The following is a 10,609-nucleotide window of genomic DNA, read 5'->3' on the forward strand; positions in this document are numbered from 1 at the left end:
TGGCCAAGAGTCTCAGGGCAAGGATGTCATCAAAGAGTAACTCAAATGCAAGAAATAAACAAATAAAAAACTTGGCTCTTGTTTCTCAAAATAAAAACATACATAGATACACATACATGTATATACCTGTATGTATATTCACAGTTATATACATACAAATATACTAAGAAAAGGGTACAAACATATATTTATGTGTATATATATTTATCTAGATAGACAGATATAAAATCATATTTACTTGTCCTGTAATTAAAAAAATGGAAAAATACACACAAAAATTTGTTCCCTATAATTAGAAAGGGAGGTTGCAATGACAGGGACAGGCATGGGAGTAAGAATTCACATGGTCTATCTATTTATATTGTTCATATTGTATTGATTTTTCCAATATGAATACATTGCCCAATCCATACACACACTCAGGAAAAAAAAGATAAAGAGAAAAATAAAACCCTGATAGCTTGGTATGCAGTAATGGCAGGCATCACTATGGCAAATGTATGCGTCCTCTCCTCATAGAGTATTTCAAGAATGCTATCTCCATCTAAATCTTATACCCACATGCTGAAATTTTAGGCTTTCAGATATCTGACTAGCCAGACATGGTTTTTCCATTTCTAACCAGCAGCTTCAATAATAAAGTGTAATTTAATAACTGATAAAAATTGGAATAAAAAATTAATGTTAACTAACATTAAGAGTCATCCCTGGTGGTCTAGTGCTTAAGGTCCGGTGCTCTCACCATGGTGGCCCAGGGTTCTTTTTCCCGTCACTGAACCACGTCATCTGTCTCTCAGTTGTTACATGTGGCAGCTGCATGTTGCTGTGATGCTAAAAGCTATGCCACCGGTATTTCAAATACCAGCAGGGTCACCCATGGTGGACAGTTTCCAGTGGAGCTTCCAGACTAAGACAGACTAGGAAGAAGGACTGGCCACACAATTCTGAAAAAATTGGCCATGAAAACCCTATGAATAGCAGCAGACGATCGTCTGCTAAGGTATCAGAAGGGGAGAGGATGGTGCAAAAAGACTGGGGGGGGGTTCAGCTCTGCTGTTCACAGGGGCTCTAGGAGTCAGAATCAACTCGATGGCACTAATGACAAAAAAAGGTTTTAAAAATCATAATTCTTTCAAACATACTGCTGCAAATAAATTTGAAAACTTAAAAGAAATGTACAACTTTAAAAACAAATATAGCTAAAATTGAACCAAGAAGTTTAGAAAACTATAAACCATCTAAGAAAATTAGTAATCAAAACCTATCCTTAAGGCATATAGAAAAAACATTGGGTATTACGGACACTCAAAACTTAAGGTGTAGAAGGAACTGAGCTAATGGGATAATGGGTGTACACCAAGAGCCTGCAGAGCGTCTCAGTGTTTGCTAATGCTTCCCGAGTTCTCTGAAAATCAGGTGCCAGGAGGATTTGCTCTCACGATTAGCAAGCATGCCAGCCATCACACAGTAAGACCAGAAAAAGGGTAAGAAAGAACAAGATGAACCGAAGAATGAACTAAGGACTAACGGAATTAGAATGATGAGAAAGAGGTGTGCACAGACACGGTGACACACTGGATGACAGCGATGGCATTATAATTCACTGGGGAAAAACATTAAGAATTAGTCAGTGCAACTGGGTTTATGTGTTAAAAGGTAAACCTACATTCCCTCCTCATACTACCTATAAAAAAGAGTTCCAGACTGATTCAAGGCTTAAATATTTTATTAAATAGTATTAATATTAATTAAACAAAAATAAGGAAAAATATCATTATATTGGGTTATGGAAAAAATTTTAAATAAAAATCAAAAGAAAAAAATCAAATGGAAAAGATCAAAAGATCAGTCTACAGAAAAACATAAAACTTTCATGAGGCCAAAGGCATGATGCAGGCATAGGTCAACAGACAGACTTGGGGAAAACCTTCACAACAAATATAACAGATGAAGAATTACTGTTCAAAACATATAAACTATTCCTAAAAATTAATACATATAGAAAAATATGATTAAAAAATGAAGTCATTCACAAAAGCCATGAAAAAACAATAAACATATGATGTACAAGCTCATGAGTAATCTCAGAAATGCAAATTAAAATGATGAGTTCTTCTCAGAAGTTAGATTGGCAGCAAGTCTAAAGTCTGACAACACCAAGCATGGGCAAGGAACAGTCTATGTACAGCGCCACAGTCGAGAGGAGGAAATATTTATACGGAGCCACTTTAAGGGCATGCAGACCATTCAGGCTTCTTCCAGATATTCCAGGTCTTGCTCCTGGACCAAGTAAGACCATTGGAAAACTGTCTACTCAAACTCTGTTATAGACTGAATGTTTGTGTTTGTGTCCCCCCAAAATTCAGATGCTGAAGCCCTAATCTCCAATGTGATGGTATTTGGAGATGGGGCCTTTGGGAGGCGATTGGGTCATGAGTGTGGAGCCCTCGTGATGAGATTAGTGCCCTTAGAAGAAAAGACATGAGAGAGCTTGCCCGACTCTCTCTCCACCACATGAGGCTACAAGGTCACCATCTGCAAACCGGAAGTGGGCCCTCATCAGAACCAAATCTGCTGGCAGCTTAACCTTGGACTTCCCAGACTCCAAAACTATGAGAAATGTGTTTGTTGCTTAAGCCACCTGTCTACGATAATTTGTTATAGCAGTGCTATAACACTTCTCTCTGGTTTCTTCTTTGCTGTCAGGAAGACCAGAGGCAAACTTGTAGCTTGACTTTGGTAACTCCAGGACGTTATAGGACCTGCATGTATCCATATGATGACTTTGCTTAGCTACTGACCTGCCACTCTACGGTTTCTGTGACACTGATTTTCATTTCTACTTTTCCATTTAAATTTCTGTTCCCTTACAAATTACACAAAGTCCACTGTAAAACAAAGTGGGAATACATAACTCACCGGTGACTTGTTCATTTCCTGTTGCTCTTGGAAAACTGAAGAGAACTGTAAAGGTACAGCTGGAGAAGAAGGAAGACCATGAGGTCCTGTGATTCTGGGCCTGCTGCACAGCTCTCAGACTCATCTGCCAATCAAGCTTCACACAGCAGCTGCCTATAAGGCCTGTGAGGGACAATGTCCCTTTAACCCAAGGAAGGGCAGGACAGACCCTGTGGAGGAGCACCCAGGTGTCCATGCTGACTCTGACAGGTCAGAGAGCTTAGAAGGCAATTTTTCTTTGGATGAATGTAAACATTTCCTACTAATTTATAAAGAATTTATCTTCCCCACCCACTGACTAAAAGAAAAATTAAAAACAGAGGATTCATTAAACAAAGTACAATACAGAGAAGACTATGCCTTCATTAGAACTAAACTGCAAAAATAGAAGTAAATAAAATCAAGCAAGCACACAAGCAAGCAAGCCCAGGCTGTATTGTTTCTCTGCATTCCTAGTGACAGTGTTTGCCCCTTGACTTAGAAAATCCTTATCAACATCCCCTGGAAAAGGATGGGGAATTTCACTTATTCTAACTTCGTTAGTTTCTCAAAAGGATCTTTTTCTTTTCTTTGTTTTTTTTAAGATTGGCACCTGCGCTAACATCTGTTGCCAATCTTCTCTTTTTTTTCCCCTTCTTCTTTTTCTTCCCAAAGCCCCCCAGTACATAGTTGTATATTCTAGTTGTACCAAAAGGATCTTTTAATAAAAAACTTGATGTGACTTAATTGTTAAGAGTGACAGGAATGAGTTCTCTGTCCATGCCACTAATAAATCATATGACTCTAAACAAGTCACTTATCTTTAGGCCCATTTTTTCTTCACCTCTCAAAGGCAAAAAGAAAAATCTTGAAACTCTACACATTATTTCTTTGATTCTTTACCATCAGAACAGCAGGCGTAATGGAGCATCTCTCTAGGTTGTGCGGAGAATAAGTGCAGAGCGAAGGGACTGGGGTTGATGAGGGCAGGCAAAGGGGCAATGTCCCCTTCTGCGGGTGGTGACTCCTTTTCTTGGACTGTGTCCTCACAAAGCCTCCTGTGAGGGGCCCTCGGCGGTGCTGCCAGCCTCACCTCAGTTCTGAAGCTGATCGCTAGACAGTCCGGAATTCTGGATGTGGTGACATCACCCAGTGTTGCCCATTCTGGGTAGGAGGACCAAGGATTACTTCTGTCCAGGCAGTTCTGGCATAGTCTTTCCTGGGCCTCTTCTGCCTCTGTTCTGAGGCCCTGGTGAGAGGTCTGAGATGGAGGGGTGATCTTCCAGATGGGTTTCCTGAGGATTATCCCTTCTTACCTCAAGAGCTGCTCTGTTCTAAGGAAGCGGTGACCTGGGCAGAGAGGGAAAATTAAACTGAGTTGTAACTTTCAAACAGGGCTCCCAATCCGACCCTCATGGAACATACCTTCTCCAAGAACCAAGGGCTGGGCCATCTATAAACTCAAATGAAGGCCTCCAAAGACAAAGGCTGGAAAGGGCAGGTCCCGTCCAGAAACCTCAAGTGTGCTGCCTGACTCAAGGGCTCAGACGAATCAAGGATCTCCAAAATACAAGGGCCAAGTAAGGATTCAGTCCACACATATTTCACAATTACTTCTTTGAGTCCTATAAAAACACAACGGTGCTCAGTGCTATGAATAAAGACGCTGGGTTTCAGGCAAAGCGACTTCTAAGAAAGACCATGAGATCTGCAGAAAAATCGAAAAGCTGCTCTCTGTGTGATCTTGGGTAAATTACTTCACCTCTCTGAGCCTCAGTTTTCCTCTCTCTTAACAAAGAGACTGTCAAACCTACCTCAAAGACAGTTGTGAGAATTAAAGGTGTCTGATGAGAAAAAAATCGAAGTATATATGTAGCATACAAATTAAATTTACAGCGCAGAAGCGCACGGGTCAGGTATTATAAATATTCTCCTTTTACAGAAGACGATACTGAATCTCTCGCAGTTAACTGACAGCGCTGGGACTTGGATCCCGCTGCGCTGCGAAGCAGCCCGCGCCCCTCTCCCGCCGCCGCAGGTACACGCGCGTTCTCTGCAGCCTCCCCAGGGCCCGCGGCCCCCAGTCGGGCCGCCTCCACCCGCCCTCTGGAGCTCACGTGCTGGGGGGTCCTGACGAGAGCTCCGCGGGGATCCTCCCCACCGCCGCCCCCGCGTGCTCCCGAGCCGAGCGGGCCCCAGTGGCCCTCGTCCAAGACTCCGGGGCTCACCCACCGCTCCCTTGTTGGGCTGCACTGGCCCCGGATGATCGCAGAGACTCCACCGCCCCAGAGCCTCCTCCCAAGCGAGGCTGTAGCCTGGGGAAAGACAACTTGCACCTACGGAGCTGAAGTACGCAAGCGCAAAAGGAGCCCCGAAGTTCAATACCAAAATAAAAACTACATTTCCCGTAAGTCCTTGCTCCCTCCCCTTTGGAGAATGTCAGTTTCTTATTTACAGGTTCCTGTTACCTGGCGCTCAGGTTTTCTAAGCGCCTCCGGGCTTTGGATTAGAATTCGAGTCTGCTGACGCAACAGCCAGGTGCAGTGCGTGGTTCTTGATTGGATTTGGTATAAACAAATCAGCTGCAAAGACATTTGGAGAACAAATAGGGCAATTTCTCCTTATTAAAATTGAACTATTTATTAGTGATATTAAGGAATTACTGTTTTTTTATTAAGTGCGATAATAGTATGCATTGTGGTTCTGTAGAAAATGTCCTTAATTTTTAGAGATGCAATACCGAAGTATCTAAAATATTTTCTGTAAAAAGTTATAAAGAGCAAATATAGCAAATCTTCAGTGCTTAATCTAGGTAATGACTGTAGATATTCATTTCAGTTTCTACTTGTGAAATTTTTATTTGAGTTCATAATAGTTTACATCATTGTGAAATTTCCGTTGTACATTATTTCTCGTCTGTCACCACACAGGTGCTCTCCGTCACCCTCTGTGCCCATCCCCCACCCCCCTTCCCCTGGTAACCACTGAACTGCTTTCTTTGTCCATGTGCTTGTTTATATTCCACATATGAGTGAAATCATCTGGTGTTTGTCTTTCTCGGTCTGGCTTATTTCACTTAGTATAATTCGCTCCAGGTCCTTTCATGTTGTTGGAAATGGAATGAATTTGTCTTTTTTCCAGCTGAGTAGTATTCCATTGTATATATATATACCACATCTTCTTTATCCAATCATCAGTCGATGGACACTTGGATTGTTTCCATGTCTTGGCTAATGTGAATAGTGCAGCAATGAACATAGAGGTGCATATGTTACTTCGGATTGTTTATTTCAAGTTGTTTGGGTAGGTACCCAGTAGTGCGATAGTGGGAGTTCTATTTTTTAGTTTTTTGAGGAATCTCCATACTGTTTTCCACAGTGGCTGCACCAGTTTGCATTTCAACCAGCAATCTATGAGGGTTCCCTTCTCTCCACACCCTCTCAAACATTTGTTATTTTCAGTCTTAGTGATTATAGCCATTTTAACAGGCATAAGGTGATATCTTAGTGTAGTTTTGATTTGCATTTCCCTGATGATTAGTTATGTTAAACATCTTTTCATGTGTTTATTGGCCATCTGTATATCTTCTTTGGAAAAATGTCTGTTCATAACCTCTGCCCATTTTTTGATCGGGCTGTTTGTTTTTTTGTTGTTCAGTTGTGTGTGTTCTTTATATATTATGGAGATTAACCCTTTATTGGATAGATGATTTGCAAAGATGGTCTCCAAATTGGTGGGTTGTCTTTTTGTTTTGACCCTAGTTTCTTTGGCCTTGCAGAAGCTCTTTAGTCTGATGAACTCCCACTTGTTTATTTTTTCTTTTGTTTCCCTTGTCTGAGAAGGCATGCTATTTGAAAAGATCCTTTTAAGTTCGATGTCAAAGAGTGTACTACCTATATTATCTTCCAGGAGTTTTATGGTTTCAGGTCTTATCTTCAAGTCTTTGATCTCATTTTGAGTTTACTTTTGTGTATGGTGTGAGATAATAGTCTACTTTCATTCTTTTGCATGTGGCTGTCCAGTTTTCCTAACACTATTTATTCAAGAGACTGTCTTTTCTCCATTGTACGTTCTTGGCACCTTTGTCGAAGATTAGCTGTCTGTATATGTGCGGTTTTATTTCTGGGGTTTCAGTTCTGTTCCATTGATCTGTGGGCCTGTTTTTTTTGTTTGTTTGTTTGTTTTTAAAGATTTTATTTTTTTCCTTTTTCTCCCCAAAGCCCCCCAGTACATAGTTGTATATTCTTCGTTGTGGGTCCTTCTCGTTGTGGCATGTGGGACGCTGCCTCAGCGTGGCCTGATGAGCAGTGCCATGTCCGCGCCCAGGATTCAAACCAACGAAACACTGGGTCGCCTGCAGCGGAGCGCGCGAACTTAACCACTCGGCCATGGGGCCAGCCCCCTGTGGGCCTGTTTTTGTACCAGTACCATGCTGTTTTGATCACTATGGCTTTGTAGTACATTTTGAAGTCAGGGATTGTGATGCCTCCAGCTTTGTTCTTTTTTCTCAGTATTGCTTTAGCAATTTGGGGTCTTTAGTTGCCCATATGAATTTTAGGATTCTTTGCTCTATTTCCATGAAGAATGTCATTGGGATTCTGATTGGGATTGCATTGAGTCTGTAGATTGCTTTGGGTAGTACGAATATTTTAACTATGTTTATTCTTCCAATCCATGTGTGTAGAATCTCTTTCCATCTCTTTATGTCGTTGTCTATTTTTTTCAATAATGTCTTATAGTTTTCATTGTATAAGTCCTTTGCCTCCTTATTAAATTTATTCCTAGGTACTTTATTCTTTTAGTTGCGATTGCAAATGGAATTGTATTCTTGAGTTCTCTTTCTGTAAATTCCTTATTGGAGTATAGAAAAGAAACTGATTTTTTTAAGTTGATTCGGTACCCTGCAACTTTACTGTAGTTGTCAATTACTTCCATTAGTTTTCCGATGGAGTTTTTGGTGTTTTCTATATATAAGATCATGTTGTCTGCAAACAGCGAGAGTTTCACTTCTTCACTCCCTATTTGGATTCCTTTTATTCCTTTCTCTTCCCTAATTGCTCTGGCCAAAACCTCCAACACTCTGTTGAATCAGAGTAGTGATAGTGGGCATCCTTGTCTTGTTCCTGTTCTCAGGGGGATGGTATTCAGTTTTTCCCCATTGAGTGTGATGTTGGCTTTGGGTTTGTCATATATGGCCTTTATTATGTTGAGGTAATTTCCTTCTATCCCCATTTTGTTAAGAGTTTTTATCATAAATAGCTGTTGGATCTTGTCAAATGCTTTCTCTGCATCTATTGAGATGATCATGTGGTTTTTATTCCTCAATTTGTTGATTTGGTGTATCACGTTGATTGATTTGCGGATGTTGAACCATCCCTGTGTCCCTGGTATGAATCTCACTTGATCATGTTGTATGATCCTTTTGATGAATTGCTGAATTCTGGTTGCCAAAATTTTGTTGAGGATTTCTGCGTCTATGTTCATCAACAATATTGGCCTGAAGTTTTCCTTTTTTGTGCTGTCCTTGTCAGGCTTTGGTATCAGAGTGATGTTGGCCTCATAGAATGTGTTAGGAAGTGTTCCATCTTCCCTAATTTTTTGGAATAGCTTGAGAAGGATAGGTATTAAATCCCCTCTGAAGGTTGGTAAAATTCCCCAGGAAAGCCATCTGGTCCCTGGGTTTTATTCTTTGGGATCTTTTTGATTACTGTTTCAATCTCTTTTCTTGTGATTGATCTATTCAGATTGTCTGTTTCTTCTTGACTCAGCTTTGGGAGGCTGAAGAGTCTAAGAATTTATCCATTTCCTTTAGGTTATCCATTTTGTTGGCATATAGGTTTTTGTGGTATTCTCTTATAATCCATTATATTTCTGTGGTATCCAATGTTATTTCTCCTCTCTCATTTCTAATTTTATTTATCTGAGCTTTCTCTCTTATTTTCTTTGTAAGTCTAAGATAGGGGTTTGTCAATTTTATTTATCTTCTCAAAGAACCAGCTCTTTGTTTCATTGATCATTTCTACTGCCTTTTTTGTTTCAATAGCATTTATTTCTGTTTGAGTTTTATTATTTCTCTCCTTCTGCTGACTTTGGGCTTTGTTTGTTCTTCTTTTTCTAATTCAGTTAGATGTAGTTTGAGATTTCTTATTTGGGTCTTTTCTTGTTTGTTAAGGTGTGCCTGTATTGCAATGAATTTACCTCTTAATACTGCTTTTGCTGTATCTCATATGAGTTGGTATGGTATGTTTTCATTTTAATTTGTCTCCAGATATTTTTTGATTCTCCTTTAATTTCTTCAATGATCCATTGCTTGTTGAATAGCATGTTGTTTAGTCTCCACATCTTTGTCTGTTTCTCCGCTTTTTTCTTGTAATTAATTTCTAGCTTTATAGCATTGTGATCAGAAAAGATGCTTGTTATTATTTCAATCTTCTTTAATTTATTAAGGCTTGCCTTGTTTCCGAACATATGGTGTATTCTTGAGACTACTTCGTGTGTACTTGAGAAGAATGTGTATTCTGCTGTTTTTGGATGGCATATTCTATAAATGTCTATTAAGTCCATCTAGCCTAGCTTTTCATTTAATTCCACTGTTTCCTTGTTGATTTTCTGTCTAGATGATCTGTCCATTGATGTGAATGGAGTGTTGAGGTCCCCTACTATTATTGTGTTATTATTAATATCTTCTTTTAGGTTTGTTAATAGTTGCTTTATGTACTTTGGTGCTCCTGTGTTGGGTGCGTAGATATTTATGTGTTGTTTCTTCTTGATGGAGTGTCCCTTTGATCATTATATACTCCCCCTCTTTGTCTCTCTTTACCTGTCTTATCTTGAAGTCTACTTTGTCTGATATGAGTATTGCGACGCCTGCTTTCTTTTGTTTGCCATTAACTTGGAGTATCGTCTTCCATCCCTTCACTCTGAGCCTATGTTTGTCATTGGAGCTGAGATATGTTTCCTGGAGGGAGCATATTATTGGGTCTTGTTCTTTAATCCATCTTGCCACTCTGTGTTTTTTTTAATTGGAGAATTCAATCCATTTACAGTTAGGGTGATTATTTAAGTATGAGGGCTTAATGCTGTCATTATATCACTCGTTTTCTGGTTTCCCTGCATTTCCTTTGTTCCTCGTCCTGTGTGTTTTGGTCTACCGATTGAATTATGTAGTTTTTCATGATGTGTTTCTTTGTTTTTTCCTCATTTATTTTTTGCATCTCTGTTCTGCTTTTTGGCTTAGTGGTTACCCTGAGGTTTGTATTCAGAATCTCATGTATAAGATAGTCCATTTTCTGATGGTCTCTTATTTCCTTAGTCTAAACCAATTCAGTCCCTTTCCTCCTCCCCTCCTAACTTGTGTTTCTCATATCTTATTCCAACTTTTGTTGTGAGTTTGTGGTTAAAGTGACAAGATTCTCTTTGTTTTTGGTGTTTTTTCTTCCCTTTAGCCTCATGCTTTAGTTGAATATTTGCTATCCTATTCTGATTCTGTCTACCTATTTATCTCTTTACTGTGTGTTTTGTGACCCCTTTCTCCCTTCTTGAGGATTTCTTGTCGGTGGGGGGGGAGTCTCATGGTTAGAAGTCCATTAGCTTTTGTTTGTCTGGGAGAGATTTAATTTCTCCCTCATATCTGAAGGATATTTTTGCTGGATAGAGTATTCTTGACTGAAGA

General features: G+C 39.8%; 1 long non-coding RNA gene across 5 annotated transcripts in view; it reads right to left on the bottom strand.

Annotated features, from left to right (window-relative positions):
- Positions 1–5,410, bottom strand: part of LOC102148060 (uncharacterized) — a 57,479-nt gene extending 52,069 nt beyond the window's left edge. For 2 of the 5 annotated variants that reach the window (XR_011423655.1, XR_011423665.1), the window contains exons 1-4: positions 5,170–5,410; positions 4,363–4,562; positions 3,841–4,287; positions 2,920–2,978 (exon numbers count right to left, since the gene is read on the bottom strand). This is a non-coding gene — a long non-coding RNA (uncharacterized lncRNA). Of the gene's footprint in view, positions 1–2,919; positions 2,979–3,840; positions 4,288–4,362; positions 4,563–5,054 lie in introns of all 5 variants that reach the window. The other 3 variants (XR_011423670.1, XR_011423668.1, XR_011423659.1) reach the window with 3 other exon arrangements.
- Positions 5,411–10,609: the final 5,199 nt, after the last annotated feature.

This window comes from Equus caballus, chromosome 1, assembly GCF_041296265.1.
Source record: "Equus caballus isolate H_3958 breed thoroughbred chromosome 1, TB-T2T, whole genome shotgun sequence".
Classification (NCBI taxonomy): Eukaryota; Metazoa; Chordata; class Mammalia; order Perissodactyla; family Equidae; genus Equus; species Equus caballus.